Source organism: Nomascus leucogenys, chromosome 10 (genome assembly GCF_006542625.1).
Source record: "Nomascus leucogenys isolate Asia chromosome 10, Asia_NLE_v1, whole genome shotgun sequence".
In the NCBI taxonomy this organism is placed as follows: domain Eukaryota; kingdom Metazoa; phylum Chordata; class Mammalia; order Primates; family Hylobatidae; genus Nomascus; species Nomascus leucogenys.
Window position 1 is genome coordinate 20098064 of NC_044390.1, and position 16045 is coordinate 20114108.

Consider the following 16045-nt stretch of genomic DNA (forward strand, 5'->3'; position numbering starts at 1 on the left):
AATTGGGTTATTAGTATATTTGATTCTAGAATTTCCATAGCTCTAATCTTATTTCATTGTTAGCCACACTATTGTTTTTTTTTTTTCTTTAACTTCTATGAGGAAAAAATGAAATTAGCTCAGCATGAGATTATTCATTGTGGTCCAACATATATAGCTTGGTTTGGAAACGTTTGCCTGCACTTGTGGCTGAGTCTCAATCAGCACAGCAGTTTCATATGATGTATACAGGTTTTAATTTTAAATATCTATTTTCACCTGTTTATCAATAATTTTAGGATGTAATCAAGTAGTTGGTAGCATAAATATGCATTTGTGATGATATAGACTTTTCCTTGGAAATGTTATTAAACATTCGTTTGTGTGCATAATCAAAATTATTAAAGAATTAAGTGACATTCTATGTTGACATATAGTTTTAATCTACAATGATTCAACATATAATATATCTAATTGAATATTTAAAGTATACAGCGTAAACTACATATAAACCACAAAAACAAATTGTAGAACACAAAAGTAAAGAGCATAGAAATAAAAAAAAAAAAGCATAGAAATCGCCTGACATCAAACAGTAAGAAATATCACTATAAAACTATGGCACTCAACATCAGCATATAGTTAGAGATTTGATGCGGATCTAAAATTCAGAGAAGAGTGAACTGACATTGATTCTATAGGACCAGGGAAACAAAAAACCTGCCCTTAGTAATAATTTGCCTAAAAAGTCGGGGCCTAGACAACCATCCTGTTTCCTTATCTCTTTGAGAACAGACCATGGGTTTTTAAAGAAATGGATCAGATTAAGTATCTAGGAAAATTCATGACTTAAAAAAAAAAACAAAAAAAACTTCCTTTTACAATTTAATCAGAGAATAAACACCTGTAGGAAGGAGATTTGTAGAAGATTTCATTTTAAGCATCGTGCTAGCAGAAAGAAAGACTGAAGTCAGCACCACCCCGAATATTCAGAAAAACATTCTTTAGCGAATGGCCAAAATCAACATCGTGTTCCTGGATTGTTGAACTTGCTTCCTGACCCATCAATTGGCCTTGCATCTGGGCTGGCTGCTAATCTAGCTAGTTACTCATTCTCAGAAAAGAAGGAACTTTTGATTTTTAGCATTAGCTTTTATTTCGATATTTTGTTATGAAAAAAGTGATACAATAGATTATTTGCAAGAGTTTCTTTCATTATTCAAAACATATTTTTAGTATATTAGTTACATGATATTGGGCTGGCAGCAATAATAAGAGGATATACAAAAGAATAGCCATTTCCTGGAAGTATAAGCAATCACAGAAGAGGCCATCTTGTGTTTGCCATGAGACTCAGTTGTCATTTTCATGATATCATTTATGTTTTTTTTCAGGTAAATTTTTGTACTGATGCAATTTTGTTCACTGTCTAAGCTTGTTTCACAACTGTCCCTATAAATTTTGCATTGTTTCAGACAGGCAATTCCTGTATTATATTGAAATGAAAGGCCTAAATCAGAAAGCTGGGGTTTAAATTCTTAGTTTTTAGAGATACATGTTTTATTATTCACTATCTTTATTCTTTTATCTCTGCTTTGATATATTACATTATGTTTTCACATGGCCTTGTTCAAAGACGGGAAGAAGAAGAGCCATACTTCTTATTGTGTCTGTTTTGACAGAGGAGAAGATCCTTCACCAAAGTCCCTAACAACCCACTTTTGGTGTCATTGGTTCCTACCTGGTGATTCCTTTAGATGGGGGGATGGAATTATCACAATTGGCTAAAACAAATCAACATTCACTCTGGGCCAAGGTGGGGTCAGCTTCCATAGGCACATAATCACACCAGGGCTCTGCCACTGAGACAGGCATGGGGAAAGTGAGGGAACTGATGGACACCAACAATGACTGACATAGATTTGTGGCTACTTTCAATTCTTTATGCAACAAAGATGTTTCATGAGACTCACAAATTATACCAGAGGAATTCATTTTTGTGTAAATGACTGTAATTTGAACGTCAAGTAAAAGTCTTAAGACTATAATAATACTACATTGTCTCTCTCTCTCTCTTTCTTTTTTTTTTTTCTTTTTTTGACTGAGTCTCACTCTGTTGCCCAGGCTGGAGTGCAGTGGTATGATGTCAGCTCACTGAAACCTCCACCTCCCAGGTTCAACTGATTCTCTTGCCTCAGCCTCCCAAGTAGCTGGGATTACAAACATGTGCCACCATGCCTGACTAATTTTTGTAATTTTAGTAGAGATGTGGTTTCACCATGTCGGCCAGGCTGGTCTTGAACTCCTGACCTCAAGGGATCTGCCTGCCTGGGCTTCCCAAAGATCTGGGATTACAGGCATGAGCCACGGCACCCAGCCACATTGTGCCTTTTTATGATCTTTTTATAAACACAATGCGATACGCAGTGTGAATGTGCAGATTTTTTTTTTTGCACTGTTTATGGCTGTTGAAGATTGAGTGAGGAGGAGCAAATATTCTCTCAGATTTAGTTTGAATACAAACCACAATGAGAAAAATAATAGAATGCTTATGTTAAGTTCTATTCTCACAATGTATTAAACCTCCTAAAACAAGCTGTTTGACATAGCTTTTTCTTTTAAGAGAAAAATACAGTGTTTACCATGGAAAAATTTCCAAATTACAAAATTAATATGTTTATAATAGTTTAAACACTTCTGAAATTTCTACATGAAAGTGAAATGGCTTTCATTCTGCCCACCATGTAAAGCAGTTGGGCATGCATTTCTCCAAATATTTTTCTTGTCTTTTTAAAATAATTTAAAATTCAAGGTGTAACATGTGCAGGTTTGTTACATGATTGTATTGCATGATGCTGAGATTTAGGGTACAATTGAACTCATCATCCAGGTAACGAGCATAGTACCCACTAGGTAGTTCAACCCTTGTCCCACTGTCTCCTCCTCCCTCTTGTAGTCCCCAGTGTCTATCGTTTTCATCTTTATGTCCATATGTGTCCAATGTTTAGCTCCCATTTATAAGAGAAAACATACAATATTTGGTTTTCTGTTTCTGTGTTAATTCCATTAGGATAATGACCTCCAACTGCATCCATGTTGCTGCAGAGGACATGATTTTGTTCTTTCTTATGACTGCATAGTATCCCATGGTGTATATGTACCACATTTTCTTTATACAAGCCACTATTGATGGACACCTAAGTTGATTCCATGTCTTTGCTATTATGAATAGTGCTACAACAAACATACAGGTATATATATCTCTTTGGTAAAATAATTTTTTTCCTTAGGTATAGACCCAGTAATTAGATTGCTGGGTAAACTAGTAGTTCTATTTTTAGTTCTTTGAGAAATCTCCAAACTGCTTTCCACATTGGCTGAACTAATTTACATTCTCACCAATAGTGTATAAGTGTTCCTTTGTCTCTGCAGCCCCTCCGACACCTGTTAAATTTTCACTTTTTAACAAAAGCCATTCTGATTACTGTGAGATGGTATATCACAGTTTTGATTTGCATTTCTTTCTGATTAATGATATGAGCATGTTTTCATTCATTTTTTTGGCCGCTTATATGTCTTATGTTGAGAAGTGTCTTTTCATGTTCTTTGCCCACTTCCTAATGGGGTTATTCGTTTTTTTGCTTGTTGCTTTTTTTAAGTTCTTTATACAGTCTGGATTTTAGACCTTTGTCAGCTGCACAGTTTGTGAATATTTTCTCCCGTTCTGTAGGCTGTTCACTCTGTTGATAGTTTCTTTTACTGTGCAGAAGCTCTTTAGTTTAACTAAGTCCCATTGTTAATTTTCACTTTTGTTGCAATTGCTTTTGAGGACTTAGTCATAAACTTTTTACCAACAGTGAAGTCAAGAAGGATATTATCTAGGTTTTCTTCTAGAATTTTTATAGTTTGAGGTCTTACTGGAGTTAATTTTTTAATATAGTGAGAGGTAGGGGGTCCAGTTTCATTTTCTGCATATGGCTAGCCAGTTTTCACAGCACCATTTATTGAATAGGGAGTCATTTCCTTCTTTCTTTCTTTTTTTTTTTTTAAGCTTGTGTAGAAGATCAGACAGTCATAGGTGTGTGGTTTTATTTCTAGCTTCTCTATTCTGTTCCGTTGGTCTATGTGTCTGTTTTTGAACCAGTACCATGCTGGTACTGTAGCTTTGTAGTATAGTTTGAAGTCACGTAATATGATGCCTCCAGCTTTGTTCTTTTTGTTTAGATTGCTTTGGCTATTTGGACTCATTTTGGTTCCATATGAATTTGAGAATAGCATTTCTAATTCTGTGAAAAATGACATTGGTAGTATGATAGAAATAGTGTTGAATCTGTAGATTGCATTGGGCAGTATGGTCATTTTAATGATGTTGATTCTTCCAGTCCCTGAGCATGGAATGTTTTTCCAATTGTTTGTGTCATCTATAATTTATTTCTTCAATGTTTTGTAGTTCTCCTTGTAGAGATCGTTCACCTTCTTGGTTAGATGTATTCCTAGGGGTGTGTGTGTGTGTGTGTGTGTGTGTGTCTGTGTTGTAAATGGGATTGCATTCTCAATTTGGCTCACAGCTTGAATGTTATTAGTGTATATAAATGCTACTGATTTTTTTACGTTGATTTGTATCCTGAAACTTTACTGAAGTTGTTTTTCTAGGTGACATAGCTCATTTTTAAAGCACTTTGAGTTGTAGGAAAATAAGTTCACCAAATTAATTAATTTAGTCAACAAATACATCCTGAACACCAACTATGTACCAGTCATTGTCCTAAGGGAGAATATACAGAGATAAATGGAATAGTTAAGATCAGAAAAGTTGTAATTGAATGAAAATATGAAATGAACAATTCAAAAAAAACAATTCTCAAAAGAACAAAAAGTTAATGTAACGTAAAATAACAGTGCTGAGAATACGAAATGTACTTATTAGATAATAAAGTCAGAAAAATCCCTTATGAAATGACTTTTAAGCCAAATTTAGACAAATAGATCTCCAAACTACACCCTTGAGCTAAAATGTATTTTTATATTTAATTGTTTAAAAAGAAGAAGAATATTTTTATACATGAAAATTATATAAATTCAAACTTCAATGTCCATAAATAAAGATTGGTGGAAAAACAGCCATGCTCATTCATTATGTATTGTCTATGGCTGCTTTCATTTACAATGGCTGGGTGACTAGTTGTGACAAAGACTGCATGACCCAAAAGTGTAAAAATATTTACTATCATGCTTTTTATGAACTTTGCCCATCCTTGGTCTAAAGATGAACAAAACTGAGCCTCAGGTAGAGAGCCAGGGGAAATACATTCTAGGCAGAGGAAAGAGTACACAAGAAGTTATAAAATAAAGCAAAGCCAAAAACAGAATGACAGTGATTATGTGGGAGACAAAGAAATTCAGTAGGAGAGGTTATCAGGGCCAGTTTATACAGGGTCCCCACGTCAGCCGAGTGGAACTACCATTAAATGCGATGGGAAGCCCATGAAGGATTTTAAGCCAGGGATTTCTTGGCTATTATCTTTTAAAAAGATCATTTGTATGCTGTTGGGAAACTTTACTAAAGGAGAGCCATAACAGAGAGCAAGCCTGATTAAAAAAAAAAAAAGTTACCTACTGGTAAGGGCCAGACAAGAACTGACAGTGGGGCTTGGTCAGTTCTGGTCAATGATTTGCATGTTACAAATCTTTGAAGAGAAAAGGTCAGAAGTTAAGGGTAAGCACTTAGACACTTCCAAAAAGGATTTCTTATTGTGGTGCCATTCAAGCATATGAGCAAATTGCTTATTTATATAACATGCTTGGAAAGAAGGAAGAAAGGAAGGAAGGAAGGAAGGAAGGAGGAAGGGAGGGAGGGAGGGAGGGAGGGAGGGAGGGGGACAAGGAGGGAGACAGGGAGGGATAGAGAAAGGGAGAGAAGGGAAGGGGGGAAGGAGGAAAGAAGATAAGGAAGAAGAGAAGAAAGGAAAGGAGAAAGACAGAAGGAAGGAAGGGAGGGAAGGGAAGGAAAGAGGGAGGGGAAAGGAAAGGAAGGAAGAAAACTTCAGAACCCCAGCAAACTTATTTGCAGTGTGACTGACTTCCTTATTCTTTGATTTTGGTTGTGCTTCAAACAGCTTTATGTGGCCTCTTTTGTTCAATGAAATAAATTAAATAGTTTTTACCTTACCTCATACAAAAAAAAAATCAGTGGAGCTTGATAAAACATTCGCTAAGTCCTATATAAATTACATCTCTGGCTCATTTTTACCATTGTATACTTGTGAGAACTTCAGTCTGAATATTCACTTGCTTGGCACACAGAATGCTGAAATTCTTGCCCCTTACTGTTGGAAGGAGACTAGTTAAAAACTATCTGCAGTGCTGACAGTTCTTGCAAAAGAGTTACCAGTAACAGTTTTTCTATGACCAAAATGTTGCCAGTATATAAAACATCAGGGCCAGCTCCTGATGATATTTTTTCAAGGCATACATAAGAAAATTGGATTGAAATAATATTCCATTCAGATGCTTATTTTTATTGTTGTTAGTACACTGGCTACACAGATAAACTTAATGGATAATTCATTTGAAGTTTTAAACTTTCAGCAGAAAGTAAGGAAGGTTAATTGATTTATACTAACACGGATAAAGAAACTTTTGTGTAGTTGAGAACAAGTTAAAGTGAATTTGTCTAAGTATGATTCTAACAAGGAAAGACATTAAACACTAAACGTCAGAGTAATATTTCTAAAGTGAATTGAAACAATTGCTTCATTCTCAACAAAATATAGGATACATAGTAAAAAAGAGTTCTTAGTAAAAAGTTAGAAGTCTAGAATTTCACTCTACTACTTATTAATCATCTTTAAGAAGGTTATTTTAAATACTTCCAGCCTCAGTTTATTCAACCAGAGAATGGGTTAATCATATTTAATCTGTTTAATTTACAGTTATCTGATGTAGCTAAATGAGATAATGACTGAGAACATACTTCGGAAATTATTTATATACATTACTATTAAAACGCTTGTTAAATGAGCTCCTAGAATCAATATAGTTACCAAAGTACTGCAAGCAAAAGTGGTCAAACTATTCTGTGCATAAATAAGGCACAAAAGGTCATTGGAATATTTTCAGTGGTGTCCGAGGAAGGTAAAGTGAGTCAAAAGGTATATAAATCATCTCTTACCTACAACTGTCACTGTTTCTTCTCATGTTGACTTCTGAGTTGGAAAGGTTGCCCCACCTCTGAGTTAAGCTTAGCTCTCAGACATAAGACAGATGAAGCAGGTTATTAGCAGCTAGTGTGGGGAGGCCAGTTTTAACTTTTCAATTTACAAGATGATTTTTTGCAAAATTCCACTATAAATCCAGACAGATGTATTTTGTATAACTTTAATTTTTCTCCTATAACTATTTTCAAGAATATCTATGGAGTGGAGAACTGAGCTTTAGAAATGCCATTTCATATGTATTGTGGTTATTTGTACCCCACCGGGAGCAAATGGCAGAATAGATGCTGAAACCTAACCTGTATAAAAACCAGGAGTTTTGGCCAGAAGCTAAAATACTCTCTTACAAATAGCAATCACAAATCTTTTTTGATGTGGACTGAGTTGTAAAGAAAATGGAAACTGTTACTCTTAAAAGACCATAAGAAACAAAGTATTATCTTTCCAGCTGAGGTTAGAATTGTTTGTGACCTTAGAGCTGGCAGCAATGGAAAAATCATGTCGAGTTTTATATGCTACTCACATGGTCGCGTTTTTCCAAAGGAATAAATGCACATATGATTCTGATGACCTCATAAGAGATATAAAGGTGTTATATTATAGTGGAAGACCAGCAAGCCTTTACATGAAACCTTCCTTTTTCCTACAGAGTGTTCAAGATATTACCCACACCATATAAATTATACAGGGCTTCCCAAACATATAGCTGCCTGCTTTTAACTAAAGCTAAAGCCAACGTGAAGGCAGGATTTTGGCTGCTTTGACCTCAGATAGCAACAAAAATGAGGCATGAATATGGACTGCGGGGGAAGGAAAACAGGAAATGTTTTCCAATGAGATTATCCTCCAGGGATATTAAATAGTAAAGAAGCAACACATATATATTAAACTTAATCTGTAAACAAAAAGTTCCTTTATGATGAAATAAGCAGATGATTAAGTATTTGTGAAACATAAAGCAGACACATGTAACAGAGTCATTAAATACAAAGAAAATTAGTCAGACTAGAATAACAATAAGCGAAGATAGACTTGTCTAGCCTAGATACAAACAGTAGAGAAAGCCTGGAAACGTTTATCCTTCCTTTGACTGATTTTTACCTATCAGCACATTTTTTAAATGATCCTGCTAAAGCTATCCCTTAGAGCAAAAGGTAGAATCCTGAAACTCATATTCTAGCTTCAGTAACAGTAGCTTTTCCAAAAGGTCTAAGCAGTTAAACAATTTAAAAATAGTTTTGAAAGATAATACAAATATTATCTTTCAAATACAAATATTTGCATGTGTATACACACACACACACAAAAAAGTTTTTTGCCAACAAAATTGAAAATCCATCATGCACGCTTCCTCATGAGTGGTCGATTAATTGACACAGTCATTCTAGCGGAGTTGAATAGCTGTTCATGGACACATCTCGGATGTTAAATGTTTAACATTTACCAGCTTGGTCCTTGTGTATTGGCAACACTCAGTGTAATGATCAAGACACCTTAACCATTGTTATAATAAAAGCAATAATATACAAAAAAATTCAACCAGACACATATTCTTTTGAAGAATATAGTTTTTTACTAATAAAAGCCACTTGAATCGTCTTAATGCCTGTGGAAAATGGTGACTAGAATTTTTTAGAGGAATTTTTCAATGGATAGCTCCAAGAGGAGAGTTTACATTGTGCTCATGGTCTTCAGACTCTTTTCTCCATTAACTTGAGTTGGTACATGAAAAAGTAAAATAAAACACACATCTTTCTACTATGTTAGAAACATAATTTGTTTCAAATCATAAAGGAATAATCCATTTACTTTTACATCGTGCTGCTATTGTTTCTTAACCAGCTTTAGCAAGTGTGAAGAAACACTGGGCAGTGTAACTAGAAGACCCTGTTTTTATTCTCAGTTCTTTCCCCTCTCCCTTATGATCTTGAACTCATTTTCCCCACTCCTTTGGAAACCTGTGCCATTAACTATGCTGTCTCTCACTTTTATCTTCAAAATCTCTCCATCCACTGGTTTCCTTCCATGTGCTTTCATAAATGTGTTCCCTATGCTGAAATATGTTCCCTATGCTGAAAACATACAAATTAACAAACACACATGCAAACTAACACTTTTTTCTTTGATATCTTCTTATAACCCATCATCCTGTTTCTCTGTAAGTTTCAACAATCCTGACTCTTTGAGATCTTCAAAAACTCTAAGGTCTTCAGAAACAATTTGATGTCATGCAACAATGCCAAACATCTCCATAGCCAATGGCTCATAATGTTATTTTTAGAGAAATGTCTTATGTTTCTGTCTCTTTACATATTCTTCAACAAGTAATGCTCTTATTCTTTTATTATTACCTTGGTAAGAAGACTTAACTTGAGATCTGCCGTCTTAACAAAATTTTAAGTGCACAATACAGTGTTATCAACTCTAAGAACAACTCAACTGTTACAAAGTTTCAGTTATGTAGCCAGTAATATTCTTTCATTTTTCCTATGCCCCCCCCCAACCAATCTTTGCCTGGCAAATTCCCACATTCCTTAGTTGTCTCTGCTTTAGAAAGGTCTGCCTTAATCTATAGTAGTAGGTCAGCTTTATTGCCTATATCATCTTGTGCTTAGCCTTTCTGAACTCTCAGCTTACCTGTTAAATATCTGCTTTCTGCACCACAGTTTAAGCTCCACTGGGGAACATATTGCTTTTCACAGAACCTGCCACAAAATGAATGACCAATTAATATTTACTGAAATAAACTATTTTCTTTCTGGCCAAACTTCTTAAAAGAGATGTTCATAATCATCATAAAAGCTTCCTCAGCTCAAATTCACTCTTTGTTATTCTAAAATATGACTTCTGCCCCCACAAATCTGTTGTATTTGCTTTCAGAGAAGTCACCAGTGACCTTGTAATTGCCTTTAGTTATTGTAAGTCCTTAACCAAGCTGACCTCTCTAAGACATTTGATACTCCTAAGGCGAACATTCAGTAATTTGTTTAACATTTATTGTTTTCTGTGTGTCAGAAAATGTGAAAATGCTTCCTTTAGATTTCATCACATTTCTTTCACCTAGTTCCCCTACTTCTCTTAAGTTTTCTTCCTGTCTTTCCTGAGCCAACTTGCTTTCTTGTTCTTACCAAGGATTATTATCAGCCCTGGACTCTCCCTTTTACTTTATGGGCTATTCTTACACATGATGAGTCTCCTTTAGTTAAACTGCTCATCATCCTGCTCATCATCTCTTAAACTATTACAGCTCCTTCTTACTGATTGTTCCCTGCTTCCAGCCATGCCCATGCCAAGGCACCTCCCACTCTCATCTTCATTTAAAAATAAAGCCACAGTTAGTCTTTGCTTTAAAATTTGTAATGTCCCTTTATTGGTCACAGGATACAGTTAAATTCATTAGCCTAAACCACATGGCCTTCCACAATATCTCCCCAACTTCCTCTGAAGCCTCATCTCCAGATATTCTCTGTTGTACCCTGTGCTCCAAACATCCCAAATCATGTCACATTTTTAAAACACATCCTACCGTCACTTAAATATGGGAGCTGTCCTCACTTTGCACCTTATACTAAAAGTGCTTATGCTTCTCTGCTTCTTCAGAAAATTACAACATCAAAGATCTTATATGGTGAAAAGGCAGGTATCAGAAAATCATTTGAGAATCTGATCAAAAGATATTGAACCTCTTATCAGATAAAGTCACGCCTGCAAAAACAATTTTTCATACAATTTCATGGAATTTTATCTGCCTTATTCATTTTGCAGAGTTGAATGTTAAAATACTATGTAAATGCGAGACACTCATTTTTCTTCCATCTGAGAAAGAAATATCTTCATATGCTATCTATTGCCTATATTAGGAACTCAAGCAAAATGGCTTATGGGTAATTTTGAATAAATTGGCAATTTTATCAGGTTGGTCAGGCTTCAAATCAGATAATATAGTCTATACTCAGTCTGAAACGTATAGAACAATGGGGCTTTCCATTAATTAAATAATACAAACATTCCCTAAAGTCATATTGTAGAGTACAGTAGGGAGTAGGAATAGTATAAATTTCAGAAGGTAAATACCTGAGAATAGCAATAACACCTGAGATCATGGAAAGCTAGTGGATTTAAGATGACACATTTCTTTTTTTATTTTATTTTATTATTATTATACTTTAAGTTTTAGGGTACATAGGCACAATGTGCAGGTTTGTTACATATGTATCCATGTGCCATTTCTTATAAGTCATAATTTCTCGGCAACTATCTAGCCTCTTCTTCAACAATTAACCATTCTATAAACATGTATTAAACATTACTCTATGTTTGCATTGTACTAGACACTAGGCTACACAGAATTTAAAAAGTCTTTAATCTTGAGGCTTCATTATCTGGAAGATTGCAGCATTCTTTATTTCTAGTTCCCCATGAGATACATAGTAATTGACTTATTTATCACATGCTGAACATGAGTTTAAAAAGACAAACTGGTGCTGTATATACTGTGAGCTTAAACATCAATATCAACTCTGATTATCTTTATGAGTTTGAAATGCAGAAAGGACACCAAAGAAATTCTAGCAAGGAACTAATGACACCTGATAACAAACAACAAATATATTTTATTATTTCAATAAAGACGTGGCATGAAATAATCAAGGTTACACATAAGAGCTTCTAATTATGATTTTGCTGCACTGAGTGTTGTGAGTTCTATAAAAGCAGAATAATTGAGCAAGCAAAATGAAATATTAGCTGGTTTCAGGTGAAAGCAAGTATGTCAGTCTGAGCTTCCCAGGCAGTCCTGTTTTCTGAGATGTTCTATGGCAGCAGTTTGAAGAACATATCCTAAGCCTTTAGGTGCTGAGTACATTTTGGAAGACATGTATTCACCTCTGAGTGATTAAACTACTGGACATTGAGCCATAGCTAAGAGGAAAAATGCGTCCACTGAAACTGAAATTTGAAATTTATAGTTTTAAAGCTAGATTTTACAAGTTTATTGATACTTTGTGTGATAGAGCAAAGCAATCAAAGGTACATACACATTTTTGAAGTTAGAAAAGGAATAAAAAGGCTATAAAACAGTAGTTAAAAAGCTTATGTGGCATTTTGAGCAGGATTTAGATGTGAATTTAATTTTTATGTAATACAACTCTATATGTCTGAAAGTCTCTTTTTTTTTTATTGCCTAAATGTCACAGTCAACGACTAGTTTGGAATCACACCTACCACTGCAGAGGAAATACTGTAAATGGGCGTGAGTCAGTGTATGTGCAGCCATAAAACTTCAAGGACTAATTTCTCAAGTGTAGGTATAATATTGTTCTCAATAGAGTTCAATAAATGCAAATCAATAAATAACGAACAGATATTCCTCTAGCTAATGTTGTTCAATAGAATATCAATTAAGAACGAGGAAGTGAAAAGCTAAACTTAGCAAGATTTTGTCATCCCCTTGAGTAATATTGAACCAAAGATAACTACTCTAAATTTGATCATCTAACAACTAGTTCTTACCTAAGAGACACATGGTCTAAATCAGAAACTCTTAATACACATGCCTTAGGAGACCCATGAGACCATTCAACCTGCTGTGTTATTCCACAGCTGCTGCACAGTCAGTCCTGCCATTCTATTATTGCTGGGACCTAAATTCTCTCTACACTCAAGCAGTTATCACATCCCAAAGTTAAGCATCTGAGAAAGAATTTAGGAGTTCTTTTTTGATGTTTGAGCAGATACTCTACCTCCTACCGTTTTGTCACCTTCACAACATAAAAATATGCAAACCAACTTGTGGACATTTAGCCTAAATTATAGTAGGCATTCATAAGGATCATAATAAAAAATGTTCTCTAATAAACTCTGAAAGTGTAAATGTTGAAAGAAGATGCATAAATTAGACATTAGGTTTACAGGTAGAAAAAAACAGAAGAATAAGAAACATGATGTGTTTGCTTGCTTGGAAGGTAGGTCACTCTATCGCTACACAATAAATGGTACAAAGAGCTAGGGATTAATTTAAGTAAGTATAGGCTTATTAACTTATTTTTCTTAAAATGTGCTGTAGACTTATAAATGAATGAATTTAGAGGTTAAACTATGAGTTGAGCAGAAAGTGAAAACAGTTTTATGGACCAAAAAAATTGAATTTTACATTCAGCAGAGGGGTTGTCACATAATGGATATCAGACAATATTTGTTGAATGGCCTAGGAAAACTGTATTTTATAGAAATGTTGAACAATTGTGAGAGTAATACTATGTTTTTTCAATTTAACCACACATTTATTGGGTGCCTGCTGGGGGTAAGTCAATCATCACATATTGTGCATAGTGAAAATCTGAAGTTAGAGAACAGAGTGTTTTCCAAAGAAAGTCCATTCTGATGTTTTCATTTCTCTATGGAAAGTGTTTTAATCACAACTGCAAGAAAATAATAACAGATCAAAAGGAAACATCTGATATTCTGGGACATAGACAGAAAAAAAAGTTACTAAAAAAGTATCTGTATTTTTAAAATACAGGTGTGCTATTCAGTTATGTATTGTGTAATAGGTTATAATGTAAGATACAATAATTCTATATAACTACATATTTACTATGACAAATATGTAATCTTTGAAAGTTATTTTGCAAAATATTTTTGCCATTAAGCACACAAATTAATGGGATTTTAAGCAAAATTATAGTGGAGCAGTTATTGTTTGAAAAGAAAATACATTTTAAATAAAATAGCATGTTAGAAAAATACAAGTCAACATATAAAAATCTGTATTATTGATTTCTTGCTATAATTTTTACAGAAAATGATCATTTTGTATTTCTGCTTACAACTATTATTCTCTGTGAGCCTCCTCTGATAATGTTTTTACATGTGAGATGTGTTAAAACTCTGTTAAAGAAGTTAGTCAATTATAGATAATCCATTGGCTAAATGAGTTTTCTATCAACGGACTAAAAGTGGTAGCTGCTTGAAATAGCATTGTAGATTGAATCTATTCATGAAAATGTTCTTCCTATTAACTGGTGCTTAGAGAACTTGATAATTTAGCCTTAATTCAGAAACTATAGTTAGGGTCCAAAGACTCTACTTGAAATATCTTTTATTACCTTTTTTTTTTTTTTCACAAGGGAGCCAAACTGTTACTTCCTCATAACTGCCATGCAATTTTCAGGGATTACTTTAAGTGTGAATTGTCAACTATTTCTTCCAGCTGCCTCCTGTCAGGCTATAATCCCATACTGAGCCTTGTCAGAGGTCACTGAGCTCTTGACTAATGCACTTCATTAGGGGTGAAAAGCAGAATGTCTCCAGCACACAAATGGCAGGAGACATACAGCAGAACTGGGCACTTAAAACAAATCGCTCTAAACTGTAAATCCATGAAATTTTAAAAGTTGCTTTCAGTATAGTTCTAATCACTCAGAACAAAAGTTACTATATCAAGTTTCTATAATTACTTTAGATTTTTTTAATATATGATACATTCTGGAATTAAATTCAAGCTACTAACAATGATAGATAAATTACTAATAAGAAAAATAATTATTCCAAAGAACCTGCTCCTTTTTCACAATTGTTCCTTTAAATTAATTTTTGTTTAGAATTTTTACTTTTCTCTGATTGTTAGTATAATACATTTATTTTACATCTTTGAAATTCTTTATATTGAACATTCATCTACTTTCGATGAAGGTGGAAATTCGCAAATATAGAAATTGGTAAAAATGTAAATTTCTAATATTTATCTATAGAAACCTTCACTATAGGAGCACTTGGTTGGCTCAATAATTAGATAAAAATTTTCCCATTATTTTGCAGTAGACTAAGAGTAGCTCTTGAAGCAACCTACTACATATCTATTCTGTTTTTATTGTTGGTCATGATACTGACATTTCTGTTTTTGTGTTTTAGCTTTATAAGAACAATTTTGGAATATTATTCTTTAGTCAGAAAGATATTAATGTTCATTATAAAATATGCTAAAATATATATTATTTCCTTTGCCAAATTTAAATAACCTTAACAGAAAGTAGGGAGATATACTAGTCTATGATATTATTTTATATGAAGTAAACTAAGAGAAGCTTTATTCCTACCTAAGGATTAATTATTTAAAAAAACTTTTAATCACACCTATCAAAAGTACAAAATTAAATTGCATAGTTAATAATGGTAAAATGAAATAACCAGTGTCTGACTACCATATTCTTTCATTGACAAACATGCTATCATTTTGAGAAGACTTTCTTTAATTTAGGAGACAATCTTCTTAAGTAAAAGTGTCATTTAAAAATGAAAAAAATACAAAATATATTAAAATGTGTTGAAAAATCTGAAGAAGGTATATACATAAAAGCTAGTGTTTTGCTTGCTCACCTGAAAAGACTAGAGTCTTCATTTTTTTTCTTGAAAAAAAAACTGAGTTATATACTCCAAATCTGTCTTTAGAAGTTATCTTTATAGGAAACTGAATGATGCATCTTTTTCTGGCTTTGTTTTTGAGACGGAATAACAAACATGAATTGTTTAGAGCAGCGATGTCACTGACAGGTTTTAATTTTTTCTCTTTGTTTTGTATTCTTCTCATAGAAATGCAACTATTTTTTTCTCCTCCCATTTCTCTCTATATTTTCTAACCCAGAGGTCAGGAGCCAATTTAAAAACTCATAAACATAAAACTACACATCATGAACACAACTTACTATGTTACATTCGTAAAAACTGTGGCATAATCTCACCAATATTCATTACATTCTAGTCAAAGTAACCCAGAAGGGTGCAATTATTTCTCAATCACAGTTTAAAAAGTCATTACTCAAATCAGAGCTTAGAGTACAATCTACTGTTTTCTC